This window comes from Mustela nigripes, chromosome 15 (assembly GCF_022355385.1).
Source record: "Mustela nigripes isolate SB6536 chromosome 15, MUSNIG.SB6536, whole genome shotgun sequence".
Classification (NCBI taxonomy): domain Eukaryota; kingdom Metazoa; phylum Chordata; class Mammalia; order Carnivora; family Mustelidae; genus Mustela; species Mustela nigripes.
Genome location: NC_081571.1, coordinates 25,603,790 through 25,621,759, shown reverse-complemented (window position 1 = coordinate 25,621,759; position 17,970 = coordinate 25,603,790). Strand labels below are relative to the sequence as shown.

Here is a 17,970-nt window from a genome sequence, read left to right as displayed (position 1 = left end):
TTCAATTAAGACCACGATGAGATATCATAGTACACCAATCAGAATGACTAGAATAAAAAATAATGACAAAACCAAATGCTGGCAAGGATGAAGAGAATACAGATCACTCCTACATTGTTGGTGGGAATATAAAATGGTATGGCTACTCTGAAAACAGTGGCATTTTCTTACAAGACTAACTAGCACAGTTACCATATGATCTAGCAGTTGCACTCTTGGGCAAATGAAAACATGTAAATTGTTCATAGCAGTGTTCTGTAATAGTTAAAAGCTGGAAACAGCCTAGACGTCCTTCATCAGGTAAATGATTGCATAAACTGTGGTCCATATAGACCATAGACTACTACTTAGCAATGAAAAGGGATGAACTACTGACATACATAATAGCTTGGACGAATATCCCAGGAATTATGGCAAGTGAAAGAAGCTAGTTTTAAAAGGTTGCATACTGTATGACCCCCTTATGAAAAATTTTTGAAGTGACAAAATTTTAGAAATGGGAAACAAATTAGTGGTTGCCAAGAGTTAAGAATGGAGGGAAGGGATGTTGTTATAAAAGGGCAACAGAAGAGATCCTGTGGTAGTAGAATGTTCTATATGCTGACTATGCTGATGGGTATATATGAACCTGCATATGTGATAAAATTGCATAGATCTAAATACTCACAGATACGTACATACTCTGGAGAAATATGAATAAGGTGGGTGCAAAGAGTTACACTTTGGGGCACCTGGGTGGCTCAGTGGGTTAAACCTCTCCCTTCTGCTCAGGTCATGATCTCAGGGTCCCGAGGTCAAGCCTCGCATCAGACTCTCTGCTCAGCAGGGAGCCTGCTTCTCCTCTCTCTCTGCCTGCCTCCCTGCCTACTTGTGATCTCTCTGTCTGTGTCAGAGAAATAAATAAAATCTTAAAAAAAAGAGAGTTACCCTTGGAGTAGAAGGTATAAAATTTCAATTAAAAAATGCCTTACCAAATATCTAAATTTCTTTAATTTTTCTACTAAAGTTCCATTCTTTATTCTTTGCCATATATTTTTTTAAAGATTTTATTTACTTATTTGACACAGAGAGAGAGAGATCCCAAGTAGGCAGAGAGGCAGGCAGAGTCTAGAGAGGGGGAAGCAAGCTCCCCGCTGAGCAGAGAGCCCGATGTGGGACTCAATCCCAGGACCCTGGGATCATGACCTGAGCCGAAGGCAGAGGCTTTAACCCACTGAGCCACACAAGTGCCCCTCCTTTGCCATATTTATTGGACACAACTACAAGATAAGTTTATGTTGCTGATTAGTTCTTAAAGAGGAGAGAAAACAGTAGAATGGATAAACATATTCCCAACTAACAAATAGTCAACAGATCATTCTTGGTTCTAGTGTTTTTGCAACTGAGTCAGTCATATTAAGAATCATCTTCCTTAATTAAAGAGCTATAAAGAAGACACTTGTCTTGGATGTGGTCAGGCAGTACTTTATTTGATAATGAAGTGGTTAAGACCTTCTGTTCTTAGAATTCATATTATGCATGGCATCACAGAATTGAAAAGACATATCTCTTCAAGTCTATCTGTTCTATCTTCCTAGCACTGCAGAATTGTTCTCTATGCTACACTCATAATAAATGATGATTACTATTATTAATACTAATAGCCCCAACAGCATGATATAGTATAATAGCTCCAGTGATTATACTAAGAAGTTTGATAGGAGTTATTTTCCTGAGCTCATCCTAAAATTTCTTCTTGCTCAATATTAATCTTGTTATTTCTATTTATTTATGCCTTAAAAAACCCTACCCATGACTTCTCCTATAATTATAAGATCACTGGAATGAGGCTCTTTCATTTTGGTTTTTCTCTTTACTGCCTGCAGCATTGTGGGCACTCAAGTAAATGCTGTTCCACTTTTGATGTTGACATCTTCAAATGGAGACAGGTGGCTTCACAAGTTAGGACAGTTGCATCAACCAGGATTAATTTGATAATTTGCTTCAAGCTCATTATAATTTTGGCTCTTCTCCAAGCACCATTTTTGAAAGATTCCTGCTGATAACCCAGGCTGTTTCATTCCTTTAAGGCTTCCAACCCAAAATGTTTAGGAATTTTTAGGATTCCATTATTTACAGTGATATTTAGTTTTTAAAAAATATGAAGTCAAGACAAGGTTGGCATTTGTCAATCAAATATTGGTAATGATTGATATTCTATTTTCTGGTCTACTTTTATTATATAACACAGATCCATAACCCATTAGCACCTGAACTGGTCAATTTCCAAGCTCTTAAGCAGAAGACTAAAGTGCACCAAAAAATTAGGTAGTGATTGCACCATTTATTGTTGTGATGTTTTTGAAAAAGGAAGTAAGTGACTGAGAGACACAAAACCACCTAAGAAACTTACAGAAAACACATCTAAATCACAATAACAGAACCTGAAAAGACCGTATTTTCTACAATGTTTGTCAGAATAGTGAGCTTAAGGGAGCTGTTTAGTGAGTGTTCATTGAAATGGATTTACCAACAAATCTATATACATGTAAGTTTGTGCACACAAATCTGATGTTGAAAGCAAGTCTATAATCCTGCTGCTGATGATTAATCAGACAACAGATCTAATGCAAATGAATTTATCTTGACCAGGGTCTTCCTCCCTGAATGTTACCTTCTAGAAAAAGTGATGTACCCTGACTTGAGATATTTAGTACCTTATCTGTAGGAAGTACCACTGACCTCAGAGGAAAGGAAAGAGAAAATGCATGCAAGAGAGATCCAGTAAGAGGCAGTGAGAATGGGATCTGAGCCACAGAGATAGTCTTTCACAAGAAGTGTGGCTTCACATTTGGACAACCTGGGAGGTTCTGGGTGTGGCTTTCTGTTCCACCATGTAGTCAACCTCATGACCCCAAGTTGCAGACCCAAACTTGATACAATTTCTTTAACTAAATAATTTGTACCAAACTTAAAGCATGACCAGAATTTTAAGGTTTTACTCTATGTCCAAACTTGGAACGGGAGAACAAATTTTTAAATGGTTTGTTACCTGCAATAATGAAAGGAACCTAATGATAATTAGGTGAATAGAAGATGCAAATGAAGGCTCTTGACTACTATTTCTGTCCTCTAATGTAACTTAGATATTGGGAAATGCCATTTTCTATCTCCATCTAGAATGACAGGGCTATTAACCACAATGGTCTCTTTGCTTTAAATTCTTCCCCTTAGATCTCCTACTCAGTGGTATCTCAACTCAGGATTGCTGAAACCAACTTATACAACTCAATAGCGAAAAAACAATCCAACTGAAAAATGGGCAGAGAAGCTGAACAGACATTTTTCTAAAGACCTCCAAATGGCCAATATGTACATTAAAAGGTGCTCAACATTACTAATCAGGGAAATGCAAGTCAAAAGAAATTACTTCACACCAGTTGGGATGGCTATTATCAAAAAGACAAGAAATCACAAGTATTGGCAAGGGTGTGGAGAGAAGGGAACACTTGCGCCCTACTGGTGGAATGTATATTGATGAAGCTGCAGAAAAAGCATGGAGGTTCCTCAAAAACTTAGAACTAACATGATCCAGCATTTCCACTTCTAGGCATTTAATCAAAGGAAATGAAATTAGTACCTTGAAAAGAGACCTGCACCCCTATGTTCATTGCAACATTATTTACACTAACTGAGACATAAAAACAACCTTAATCCACTGATAGATGAATGGATAAGGAAAATACCATGTATACACACACACATACACATACATGCAAGTGGGCTATTATTCAGTCATAAAAGGAGGAAACTCTGTCATTTGCAATAACACAGATCTGGAATGGATTATGCTAAGTGAAATAAGTCAGACAGAGAAAGACAAATACTGTATAATCTCACAAATATGTGGAATCTAATAAAAGTGGATTCAAAGAGTGGCACCTGGGTGGTTCAGTCTGTTAAACTTTTGCCTTTGGCTTGGGTCATGATCCCAGGGGCCTGGAATTGAGCCCCACATAGGAATCCCTGCTCAGCAGGGAGCCTGCTTCTTCCCCTCTTCTGCCTTCCATCTGCTTGTGCTCTCTCTCTTACTCTCTCTTTCGAATAAGTAAATAAAATCTTTAAAAAAATTGAATTCAAAGATACAAAGAACAGATTGGTGGTTACCAGAAGCTGGGGATGGGGGATGGGCGAAATGGGTAAAGAAGGTAAAATGGTATAAACTTCGGGTTATAAGATAAATCCTGGGAATGTAATACTCAGCTTGGTGACTATAGTTAACAATACTGTATTGTTTATTTGAGAGTTGCTGCAGGAGTAGATCTTAAAAGTTCTCATCACAAGAAAAATTATTTGTGACTAGGTAAGGTGGTTGATGTTAACTAAACTTATGGTAGTTATAATTAATATGTATGTACATCAAATCATGTTGTACACCTTGGACTAATACAGTATTAGATATAAATTGTATCTCAAAGAAACCAGGAAGGAAAAGATAGCTGAAACCAAGAGCAACTGGCAAAAAAAATTTTATTCCAGCAATACTTGATTGCCTTCTCCCTTGGCCAAACTGTGACTTATTCTTCAATTAAATCAGAAAGCGCTAAACTTGATTCTCTCCTTCTGAGTCCCTCACTGAACTGACATGTACCTAATAGTTAAATGTTCCCAGAAATCATGGTTTAAGTCTCTGAGTCACACACTCTTTGCTTATATCTCTGTATTGCAAACTTCTTTCTAGGAGATGTAAGGGCCTATTTAGCCAGAGTGATTCAGTCTGGTTTAACAATGGCCTTGTTGTTTATACAGTAAAACTTAAGCTGTCCCTGCCCCCACCTTCCCCAAGGGGACTTACTTAAAACAAGTCCCGGAAACTAGTCCCAGGTAACAAAGCCCAAATACAAGGATGGGTCAGGCCAGGTGGAGGTATCCAATCGGTGTGGGCGCATACTGTCTCCTTAGCTACCATGAAGTATGGGCCCTGCCCTTAGGGTGCCTTTTGGGTGTCAATTCTGACCAAGGTGATAGGCTAGTTCAAATATCTACTAAAGGTAAATTATAATTCAATTGGTCACTTATGTGTGAACTAGCAGGACTGTGCAGCTTTCTCTGTTACAATCTCATTGGCCACCTGTGCGTGGCCAGGCCCAGCCACATGGCCTTTGCCCTTTAAAGCTAGTCTATAAGGCAGAGAGAGGTCGCCTCTTTGCAAGAGATGGCCCTGGCCGGTCAGTTTGATTCTCAGTGCTTGGCGCGAAATAAAGCTTTGCTTGACCTTGGCTTTGTATCATTCTTGCTCCTTTGACCATGGACCCAACAGGAGACACACATGATGTCTAGCACTACGACTATAATAAGGATGCTTCTTAATTAACAAATATATTTTTTATTGTCCAAATGTCCCAAAATAATTTAAGTCAATGATTTAATGGAACAACCTGGGCCATGTCTGTATTGTCCCACTAACTGCTAGCCTTGGAAGTCACCAGAACTCCCAGGCTCTCAGCTTCCTCATCTGTAAAACAAAAGGAATTCAGTTGGATAATCCTGAAGGTCCCTCCCTGCTCCAACACTTCCCAGTCCTGTGAGTATGGAGACAGTACTCTTTTCTTTTTGGTATTCTATGAACTTTCCAATGATCAATCTCATTTTCTGGTTGTACACAAACCTGAATTGCTTGAACTCTTTAAAGGTAATTAAATCACACTTAAATGTAAATATTTGAACTATAAGAAACAGTGGCCAAAGGAACCTTAACATAAGGCTATGTGAGCTTTCATTTAGTTAGAAAAGCTTCCTGTCTCTGCTTCATCCACTATCAACACATCCAAGCTTGTGCTGGCTTCCATACACTTTTAATAAGCTGTTTGAGTCACCAGAAAAACAAAGCAACAGATCCTGTTCGTGTATTAGGCTGTTTGCCAGGCAAAGAAGAGCCCAGGGGAAGACATGATACATGGTTGCCAACCAGTGTCTTGAAAAGAGATGGGAAATGAAGTAGTGACCAGAAAGGCAGAAGGGTGCTTAATATCCTCATTTTTTTAACGAAGAAATAAAGAATGGTAAACAAATGCTGTCTTCTCTCTGGGGCAACTGGCAATAGCAGCTCATGAAAAAAATATTTTTATTATTACAGCAAAGGAAAAGTGATGATCATAAGAGGCCATAGCAAAGAAAGGATGTTTACACCAGTTTAAAATGATCATCTTTCTTTGTCTGTAATTGACTTCCTCTTTGGTCTGCTGACCTATCTATTATGATAGTGATAAGAGGCACTTTGTAGGATTTTATAAATACTGACTCTGCATAAGTTTGTAGTTATCAGAAAACTTGGTCTCCTGCTTCTTATCTGAGCCAAAAAAAAAAAAAAAAAAGAAAGAAAAAAGAAAAAAACCCAAATTGTGCAATGCAGAGTTTATCTTAGAATTAAGTATAATGGGAAGGAAAGAGGGAAATACACATGTATATTGTCAGTGTGAAGGTGTGCATTTACCCCACATGAGGCATCAGACTTTCATTTCTGTAGACTTCAGGAGATTCTGCAGGTATTCTTACAATGGGGGACATGAGGTAAAGTTCTTAAGATTTAACGTGACCTATTTGACTTGGTCACATTAAATCAAAATGTCTTTCTTCTCAGAGGCATTACAGGTGGATTCCCGAGATTTCTGAGTAGGTGCTAGCACAATAATAGCCTCATCAATGATATTCTGGCCTTTTGTGCCTTGGGTTCTGTGACAGGCTTTAAGTTTTTTGAGATAGTGATGGAGAGAGAAACTTTATGTGTCAAACAAAACACATTCAACAACTTAAAATATGTACTGGAAATTTATTATGCTCTTTTCATCCAAGTAATTACCTATATGCATGTATGGACTTCAAACATCATTTCATTTCATTTCCTCCTATATTCTCTAATACAAGCACATAGGTACAATGTGTGTACTCTCCTTTTAAAAAATCCAGTACCACAAAATCTGAAGTTGGAAAACAGATAACTCTCAAAGTGATTTTCATATTATCAAAGGATTCCTTACTTTCCATAGTTTCCCTACCCTAAAAATCCCCCATGCTTTACCTATTCTGTCCTCTACCCAACCCCAAATGCCTAGCAACCATTGTTCTGTTTACCATCTCCATAGTTTCACCTGTTCCAGAATGTAGTATAAATGGAATCGTACAGTATGTCACCTTTTCAGACCGGCTTCTTTCACTTAGCAATATGCTTTGAAGACTCATCCATGTCTTCACATGATCTTTCTTCCACATGCCCAAAAGTCTTTGAGTGTTTTCTGCTTTCTAGGATAGCAGAGGCTCATTTTGTGTTTTCCCTCTCCCAGCTCTCAAACTATTCCTTTTCTCAAGGAGCCATGGAATGATTTAGAAACCCATGTCCGGGTAAAAGTATGTCTGCTGCTCTGAGGTATCATGGCTTCAAGGCCCCTTCAGTAGACAGAGTTAGAATATATATTTATTTAAATCATGGCTGAATTGCACTGAATCCTGTGCTCCTAACCCAAAATCACACCAATGCAAATCAATGCCCCCTAGTCAGGTGTGTCTCTTGTTGGGTGGTCAAATTTGAAAGCTTTTATTTCTCTTGCTGCAGGGAGAATGACTCAGGAGGGGAAGATTGCTGATCTGAAGGTTGATTAGCATTTATGGAGACCATGTCCTCTGCCTCCACTCCCTCCAAGCAGAATATGGCAGTTTCCACTCTGTTTGCCTGGCTCTGAAGGAGCAATCTGTTATTTCTTTTAGTACCAATTAAAAACTAATACAATACAAAACAAAACAAAAACCCAAACACCAATTTCCCTAAATCCTAAGTACTTCCTGTATCTCAGAGGCTCTGAGGACAGCCTAAATTGTACAGCTTACTCCAGGGAGAGCACAAAGAGAGGACAAAAAAGACAAGGCTGACCGTCTCGTGATCTCTTAAAGAGATCCCTTTGTTTCTTGATATTTGGAGTCAGAGACTCCGAAAGCTTATTTCTGTTGCCAGAAAAATAAGGTACAGTATCTGAACTACTCCCATATACCCTTATGGGTCAAGTGTGCGTTGTGAAGAATGTTGCTGAATCTGTATCTTCGTTGGCTACAAAAGGCTGCTCTATTTCATCAAAAGACAATTGTTTTTCATAACAAAGCTGGCTCCATTTTCAAGTGGCATCACATAGTTGCAGGGATTGTAACAATGACAGAAACGCAGGTTTCCTGCTTTCGTCTTTATATGAAGTCGAAAGGGGGAGTCAAAATGAACTGCGGGCCAAACCAACGGAAGATCTCTTTGTCTTCCTCCTACTGTGCTTTCTTTGAGGTTCCAAATTCCCCATGCAGCTCACACGAGGAGGCCACGGCAAATTTCCAGCAGCTGCAGCCAGGATTAACCGTACCGTCTTGTTCTTTTGTTAAATCCATTCCTGAAACAAAAACAAAGCAGGCCCGGAACCTTCTTCATAATCTTCACAAGTGAGGCCACTGGCCTTCTCTGAGCTGGTGTCCATCTCTGCAAAATGAGAATAAAAGTCACCACCTTGCTTACCTCATAGGGGCGTTTGAGGTGCAAATTAAATGCGATAATGTCAAAGAGCTTTGTGAGCTCTGAAGAACTATAAATATAAGGTGTTATTAGATGCCGTTGAAAGTAAATGATGAGCAGCTCAATTTACGTAATTTCAAATGCCTCAGGGTCAAACAGCGCTGTGTGAGAGTGTTAGATATTTTTATTACTCTACAGTGAGGGGGGAGAGAGTAGGGTTGGCATGGGGAAGGTCGTGTTTTTCCTCTCCTCCGTGGAAGGGGGAGTGGTGGGGGCCAGAGTTGAAGCACTTTCTGGAAAAGGCAAGTCATCTCACAGAGGTTTTGAGAACCATGATGATGAAGCAGGATTGAACCCACAGGAGACCGGCAGGAGGTGGGAGGAGCCAAAGGTAGTCCTGAAATAGCACAACCGGGCTTAAAGTTGTGGCCCACTAGGGGAAGGAAATAGAGGAAGTTGAGCCTGATAAAGGCAGAGGAAAGGGAGCTGCTAAAGCAGAGAAACCAGCCCAGGAGGGTGAGGCAGGGCGTTTCCAGGCTTAGGACTGAGGAGGTCAAGGCATCAGCAACCGCAGAGGCCAAACCTGGAGAACCAGCTGGAAAGGATTTGATAATCCTCCTGGAGCAGTGACTTTCAGACACTTGGGAGATTTACTTACTTAAAAGTGTCCACCGTATTCCAGGGACTAGGAAGTGGATCCTGTTTTTAAACAAAATCTTACATAGAACCCCAATGTTAAAACAGAGAAACTGAAGCTGTTCTGTGGAAGCAAGGCTTGGAGGACTCAGGGCCAGTGGGCCTCCCTCTGAAAGTTCTAGTCGGCTCCCAAGGCACCTCTGCAAGGGAGATAGGGCTCTAAAGATGTAAAAAGGACCACTCATCCTTGTTATGTATCTGGCCCTTAGCACATGGTAGATGTTCAGTATTTCCTGAATGAGGGGCTCCTGAGTGGCTCAGTTGGTTAAGCATCTCACTCTTGATTCTGCTTCAGGTCATGTGATCGAGCCCAGCTCCAACTACGTGCTGGGCATGGAAACTGCTTAAGTCTCTCTCTCCCTTCCCCCACCCCTCTCTGAAAAAAAAAAAAAATTCTGAATGAATGCAACAGAGGGTAGGTGGTCTGCAGGAGACAATTCAGATTGATGTGTTCAGGGGACACTGTAACTACATCGTGAAGCCGTAAGGCATGCATTGCTTATATATATAAAGGCTTCTTAAGCTTTAGACATGGAATAATAGATACGGGTCACTGCAGCTGTCTTGCCAGGGGTGAGGGAGCTCTCTATTCAGGGGTGTGTGTGTGCAGCCACAGACGATAGAGCTAAGACGAGCCAAAACTAGAGAACACCGCTACAGAAAATGTCTTGGGCATTTCATCACAAAAATACAGCCATCCCACTGCTCTGCCCCTATAGAGGAAGGCGGGAGGCGGTATCTTCAGAAACTCAGACCATAGCAAAAACAGCAAATATTTATTGGGTGCTGACTACTTGCCAGGCACATTAATAACCCCTAATGCCATGTAGTGGGCAGAATTATGCCCTCCTGCCCCCCGCCATCAAAAGACATCTGCGTCCCAAACCCTGGAGCCTGTGACCACATTACGTTGGATGGCAATGGAGGAATTAAGGTTGCAGATGGAGTTGAGGTTATAAACAGCTGGCTTCGAGATGGAGGGATTATGCTGGATTATCTGGTAGGCCCATGTAATCACAAGGGTTCTTTATAAGCAGGAGGCAGGAGTTGGTGTCAGAGAAGAAGCAAAGGTTGAAGTGAAATATGAGGGTTCCACACACTGTCGCTGTTTTGAAGATGGAAGGGGGCTATGAGGTAAGGAATGTAGGCTGCTTCTAGAAGCTGGAAAAGCAAGGAAACAGATTCTCCTTTAGAGCCTCCTCACCTTGATTTTAGCCCAGTGAAACCTCCAGAAGAGTAAGGTAAAAAAATGTGTGTTGTTTAAGCCACTGAACATAGGGTCATCTGTCATAGGAGCAGGAGGACACTCATACAGATGTTCTCACTCCACCTTCACAGCGGTGAAGTGAATTCACATAGTGAATGAGGCTTAGGGAGGTTGACTCATTTGACCCAGAGATGAGCTGATGACTTGATTCCAGAGCCAGACCTCTCTATCAGAGTGTGAGCTGGAGATGGCTTTATGTCTTCATCTCACAAAGGAGAAAACTGAGGCCCAGAAATGCATCTTCATCTGCCCCAGGTCACATGCAAGTTGGTGACCAAGCTCAACCCCACAAGAGTGGTATAGACCAATGCCTCACAAATGTAGATGTGCCCTGAAGTCACCAGGAATCTCACTCAGATACAGGCTCTGATTCAGAGGGTCTGGGCTGGGATCCAGGATCCTGCATTTTTAACCAGCTCCCAGGTGCTGGGCTTGGAGTAGCAAGGACGCAGATGGCCCTGTGCTCTGCTTTGGATCCAGAGCCTCCAGAGTGCCTTGGGCATCTAGTGAGATGAGGAAACACTTGAGCGGCAGAGAGGGAGTTTTAAAAGAGGGACACAGGAGCAGATGCCTCACAATTCTGTGGAGAATAAAGTTTAGTGTCTCAGAGGGAAAGGTCTAATGTGATGGGTTCCCGTTAAAAAAAAAATTACCCCAATGTGATGGTTATTGTTGTCAGTTGAGAAGTCATTAGAAACTTGCAGGCATAGGTCTGGCATTATGATTGCCTCTGCTCTTTTATGGGACAATGCAGATCAAGGACATTCTTCTGACAGAGACTAAAATATCTATGATTGTGGGAGAAAAAGCAACAGTGTCTATTCCTTGCCATATATTTTATGTACTTTTTAAAAAAGGGAACAAAATAGTCTGCTTATTCTTCAAGAAACATCTCTAAAGTTTTGACAAAATCAAGGGGTTCATGCCACTAACCCCTTTCTTTCTCTATCCTCAGCCCTGACTGCCTGCCTACCCAGAAGCAGGTCATGATGCAAATTCAGGACCAGGAAGTCAGTTCGCTTGGTCACTGCTGTTGTGGTTCTCTGTTCTTTCTGTGCTTCATGAAAAAACAACAAAACAAAACAAAACAAAAAACCCCACTACAAATATAGATATATAGATATCTGTATATACACACACCCCCCCATATTTGTGTGGAAGCTACTGGGAGATTCCCCCTAACCTACTTTACTGTGACTGGAGAATTTCCAGCTGTCTGTGGTTACCAGAGCTGCCTGAAGGCTAGGAATGTTCCGGTTTCATTTTGAAACCAGGCATGCAAGCAAGAAATATCACCTTTCATTTCAGATACGTGAGCTCAGAGAAAGCAAAAGTTTGGTTGACTCTTTCCTGGGCTATAGTGTGAAAAATATGCTTCTATATGTTTGCAATGGCTCAAAAAATGAAAAGTTTTTTTTTTTAACATATCCAACTTCACAATATTAACCTCCAGGGTTTCCTAATGTTGTTGAAAAATGAAGTTTTAAACTATTTTTAGGATAAGTTTTTCTGCATACTTTCTGAGCTCTAGGGTTTGCCTCTAAAGGTAATGGCAAATCTGGAAAATAAGATAATATGTCAATTAGTTGCCTGGATCACTCAGCAAACACCAAGGAGCTCTATAAAGTACGAGGAAGAGATTGTGCTGGGTCCTTTGCTTTCATCAAGGTCCAGATGCCCTAAGTATGCAGGTCTGGACATCAGGACCTTTAGCGAAGAGGACTGTTGCTATCCAGGAAACTTGATGCTATGGGTGATTTTTAGTTATCAGTGTGGGGTGATTAAAAAAAAAAATGACTTGGGAACCCTTGTTAGTGTATTGTCTTGGACAGGCCCCTATTCTTCTCCTTGGATTACTTTTCCACTATCGGTTTGTGTCCTTACCTGTGAAATATGACAAGTAATACCTCCTCCTTAAAGGAGATAATATGAGAGGCACAAGATAGGCTACCAAAAATGTTTGTTTCCCCAAGAACCAGAAGTAAACAGACTTTCAAGAATAATTTGTGTTGGCTATGGAATGTGTTATGATCTTTCCGCCTTAAATCATCTTTCTCATTCTATTTTGCTTGGTCTACCAGTTATATCAATCTTTATGTCTTTTGTATGTATAACTGATGATAGAAGAGGCCAATCCGAAGTACAGTTTGTGGCCAGCCCTTGTAGTTATAATCCACAGAATGCATAAATCGTGCAAATAAAGGAGAGAGGACAGTTTTTAGAAAAAATGGTAAGATATGAATTCATCAATTATCCTGGTGAGTGACACAAAGATTTTAATGAAGAAGAGAGCTTCTCTGGTGCCTACTAGTAAGCGTTAGAGACCAGAAGAGTTGGACTGCTTTCTTTCCTTTCTTTCTTTCCTGCTTCCCTCCAACACCTAGTGTAGTGTTCCCTCCACTCGCTGCTGTCTACACACACTTACAGAGTCCCCTCCCTTGCCAACTGGCAGAGAAAGCACTTCCCAGGAAATGTTCCTTCCCTTGCCCTTTGCTCACATCCTTAAGTCACATAAGCTAAGGTCAGCTCTGGAGAGACAGGTGCCAGTCCTCCCCATACCGCCTCCCTGAGCCTGCTTCCTCCCCTCCCCACTCTGGGCAGAAGTTGTCTCGTGGCATGTCTGGGCAGAAGGTCTGGAGCACAGTTCCCTGCCTGAGCACCAGTCAGAGGGATTAAAGCTGAAAGGTGCCGCCTTTCAGGAGGGTGCCTTTCAGGAGAGTGCAAGGGTGCCTCCCTTGCACTGGCCCTTCTAAGACCCTGAACACAGGTTCTCACAGTCATATAGCTTTTCATAAAATTTGCAAGACAAATTTTAACCACAATCAGTGAAGATCCTGTTTCTTCTACTCTGATTTCCCTTTTGACAAGCTACCCCAATTGTCAGTGATGTTTTGGGATCCCATGGGTGTTCTGGGTAGGGGGGTGGGGGTGTTGAGTTTGAGAAACATCTATTTTGGGTTTAGGGAGATATGCTTTATGAATGCAGTTCAGTTATTGTTAGGAATACTCCTATTTCCCACTGGCTGGGAGTTGTGAAAGGCGGATGAAGGGGACAAAGGTCATTTTATGACATGACGTGTCCTACAGCATCTGGCACTGGTAGTATGAGGTGAGTGGAGGAGCAACAAGGTTTGAAATGTTTGGAGCCAGAAGGACAGTCTGTGGAACATTCACTAAAAGGAAGATTCAGTTCTCAAAGAAGCCAAGTCAAAATGCAAGTTCTTTCCTGTCAGGTACATACTTGAAAATGCAGCATAGACAATTATAATACATTATAGATATTTTTTCTATAGTTTTTTTTTCCCCTTATTAATACAGTATTTATTTGTCTTCCCTCTGTCAAACCTTGAGCCAACCACTTTCCCCAGGCTGCCAGGGGAGGTATAGGAAAAGGAATATACAGGGCAAACGAGACACAGGAGAAAGACCTGTGGGAGGTGGAGATGGCTCCTTCACATGGCGAATAGGACAAGAAAGGCCAGCATCAGGCAAAAGAGCCCCATGGCCTCCGAGAGGCAAAGCCCAGAATGGCTTAGGAGAAGAGCTGTTTCTTCAGAGAGGGATTTCTGGCATAACCGATGATGAGGCTCCCAAACACAGTCCCAATTCCAGGCCCTTATAAGGTGCTTCATCTGTCAGTGTCTTGGGTGGTTTTAGCACCACTGGAGACAGTGATCGGCTCAACAGCTGAGGGGGGCTCCTGACCAAGAACGGGGTGGAGACAGACTTTGCATAGGCGTACATTTTCCCAAGGGATGAGGGGCTGTGGCAGGAGAGCTGCTCCCAGGGCCGAGAAGACAGAGAGTGCCTTTTCTATAGTTTTTGATGAGAATTATATACAACAATCTTTTTCAAAATTCCTGAGTTTGCAGTTGACAAGTCTGAAGCAGTACCACAAAAGCTAGGTGTCTGCAGTAGTTCATAAACAAAAAGGAGAGAGAGGGCTTTCAAAATTTAGAACAACAACATTAAAAATGTACATGACATTGCCAATTACGAACAGGAAACTAGGGAGAAATTTTCTAAACAACCAACGATAAATAGATTTTAATCAACTCTGTCAGGGGGAAGACTGAATTATTTTTCTACCCCCTCTATGGAAAATATGACAAGGGACACCTTGTGACTCAGTTAGTTAAACATCTGACTCTTGATTTTGGCTCAGGTCATGATCCCAGGGTTGTGGGATTGAGCCTGGCATTGGGCTCCTTGCTCAGCAGGGAGTCTGCTTGAAATGCTCTCCCTCTCCCTCTGCCACTCCCTGCCCCTGCTCCCACACATACTCCCTCCCATATTTACCTCTAAAATAAATAAATAAATAAATAAATATTTAAAGAAGAAGAAGAAGAAGGAGAGATTGGATTGGGCTAGGCCACCTGCCCAGGACCTCTCCATCCCAACAAGTATCCTGCTTGTGTCCTTCCAGAGTCGCCATCATAACCCCTCCTCCTCCTCCTTTCCTGATGACCATGAATTTTTTTTAAAGATTTTATTTATTTATTTGACAGCAAGAGAGCACAAGCAGGGGGAGCAGCAGGCAGAGGGAGAAGCAGGTTCCCCACCTGACATGAACCTCAATCCTAGGACTCTGAGATCATGACTTGAGCTGAAGGCAGATGCTTAACCAGCTGAGCCACCCAGGTGCTCTGAATTTGTATTTTTATAATATTCTACATGTGGTAGCTTCAAGAGGCAAATAACACACTATATTTATAATAAGGAATATCAGCTTTCTGCTCCCATTCTCCAACCTGAGGTCTTCTCACCATGGGAAACCACTGATTCTTTTTTTCTAGGTATTTATCTCCATATTTTACTTGAATATTTTATATTGCAATTTACTAAGTTTTTAATTGTAAGCATCATCTGATGACTTTTCACTGCAGAAAGAGTACTTTAGTTTTTTTCCATCTCCTCCTCCACTGTCCACCTTCCAACATGGACATTTCTTAAATGGGGGTTAAATCAATATTTGGTGCTTACATTATTATGAATATGTACTTTTTTTTTTTTTTTTTCTTAGCAGAGACCTCTCTGTCCTCCTGCTTCAATTTGGACTGATTTTTCACTGGATCTGCTGTTCCCTTTTCTACAACCTTGCAACCCCCTCTGCCCATACCCTGTTGGAGTCCCTGCTTCCCTGTGCCTCCCTATTTTATGGTTTAATCTCCTACTTAAGGAGAGCATGTCTTTTAGGAACTTCCTGAGAAAGAGTTGGTGGAGGAAAATTTAAAGTCTTGGCCTGCGTTTAAATGACTTTGTTCTGCCTTCATATTTGATAGATAGTTTAGCTAGACACAGAATTCTAGGTTGGAAAAAATTTCCCTCAAAATTCTGAAGACCTTTTCCTATTATCTTCTAGCTCTTGGTGTTGTTGGGAAATCCAATACCACTCTTTCTTAGTTCTGTCTGTAAACGTCCAGGATCTTATCCTCAATGCTAGTATCCTGAAGCCCACAGTGACATGACTTGTTGGGCCTTTTCTCTTTCCTTTTTCTGTATTGGAGGTACTTCAGTTCTGGAAAATATTCTTGTATTATTTCCTTGATAAACTTGTCCTTTCCATTTACTCTGCTTTTCCTTTCGGAAACACCTATATTGTTATATATTTTCTAGGACTCTATTTTATTTTATGCCAAGAATATTTCTAGGCTCTTGGGACATATCAGTGTTCTAAAGAGACAAAAATCTCTGCCCTCGTGGAAATTGTTTCCTTGCAGTGATGGGTTCAATTCCTGGCTCCCCCTCTGACTGGCCATGATACCTTAGATAAGACATTTAAACCTTTCCTGTCTCAGTTTCCTTATCTCTAATGTGAGGTTATAATAGAAATTGCTTCCCGTTCCTCCAAATAAATATTGGTTGTTCAAGGACTAAAAGATTTATTTCATACAATGAATGGTACTAAAAGAATACCTAGCACACAGGAAGAACTGTAAACATGTTTAGGATTAACACTATTGCCCGACTAAGCATTTGAATCACCACAAAAGCGAAAGCAAAACTTCCAATCTCCTTGTGCAACTTGTCATTGTTCACTTGAAGATAAGCTGAGGCTGGGATGATAGGAGTAGTCATTCCAGCTCTTCCAATCCTGACCAGCTTTTATATTTCAGCACTACTGTAAAATGAAGTGACACCTGCATCAGTAAGTGAAGAGGTTTCCACTGGCTTAGCAAAGTCCATTTTAATGGTTTCCCTCAAGTATCAAGACTCCAGTTAAATTTATCTTGGGGACTAGAACTATGTAGGAAGGTCACCATTTGATTTTACCTTCTTCGGTCTTGGATCTGGAACACTAAGCTTATGTGTCAGGAAAACAGGTTCTTCTCTGAAAACCTGAACCCACTTGTTTGGCTCTGCTCCTATCACTTTGAAACTCACACTACCTCTGGTCCCAGCTCCCACTTTCAAAAACAGAATGTCACTCAAAGCCCTCCAATCTCCCCAGGAAAAGACTCTAGTTCTCACATCAGAACTTGAACTGCTGTTGAGTTCAGAGACTAAGAAGCTCCCAAGGACATGGGATCAGCCCAGAGTATTGGGTTGGAAGGAAATAACTCTCCTTTTTATAATGTCATCTAGCAAGCAGAAAAGATCTATTTCTTTAGTGATTTTTCTGGGAGAAAAAATATTTTTTTAAGGAGTTCTGAGATTATTAAAAGAGTTTCTCTAAAAGTTTTCTCTTTATTCTCTTTCTGATACATCTCTTATATTCTGGATTTGGGGTATAGTTGAAATGTCTAGGCTTGCTTATTGGGAGAAATGCACTATCAGGTTAGGGTGTGTGAAACATGGGTCTCTGAGAAATCATGGTTAGCTCCCTTTTTTTCAGTCCTTGACAACAATGTCACAAAGAAAGGGCAGTGGATTGATCCTTAAAAAACAAAACAAAACAAAAAAAAACATAGAGGAGAAGGTTGAAAAATTTCAAGTCTCTTGGAAACTTTGTGTGGGAACTCCACCACTTTATCTTAAGGATACAAAGTAATGATGGTGATGATGACAGTTGTGAAGGGGATGATGCACTATGCTCACTAAAAGCTTTTCATCTGTAGGCTCAAAGGACAGAACAACCACTAATTAATCCTAAGGCAAGGTAGGCAAATATCATTACCTCCAATCTGCAAATTAGGAATCCAGGCAGGAGGAAACTAAACCCTTAACCAGAGCCATCTCAGAGTGAAGACTAGAAATGAAATGAAGAGTCCCTGTGTCCTAACTTTCTACTGGCCACCTCGAACTGTAGGGCTTTCTTTCTTCCTTCCTTTTTTTTTCTTTTAAGATTTTATTTATTTATTTGAGAGAGAGCGAGAGAGAGAGAGCACAAGCAGAGGGAGCAGCAGAAGGAGAGGGAGAAGCAGACTCTCCACTGACCAGAGAGCCTGACACAGGGCTCAATCCCAGGATGCACAGATCATGACCTGAGCCAAAGACAGATGCTTCACCAACTGAGCCACCAAGGTGCCCCAAAGGGATTTCTTTT

At 41.1% G+C, this 17,970-nt stretch overlaps 1 pseudogene; it reads right to left on the bottom strand.

Moving 5' to 3' along the window:
• Positions 1-13,936: 13,936 nt before the first annotated feature.
• LOC132002710 (ATP synthase F(0) complex subunit C2, mitochondrial-like) lies at positions 13,937-14,254 on the bottom strand (annotated as a pseudogene).
• Positions 14,255-17,970: the final 3,716 nt, after the last annotated feature.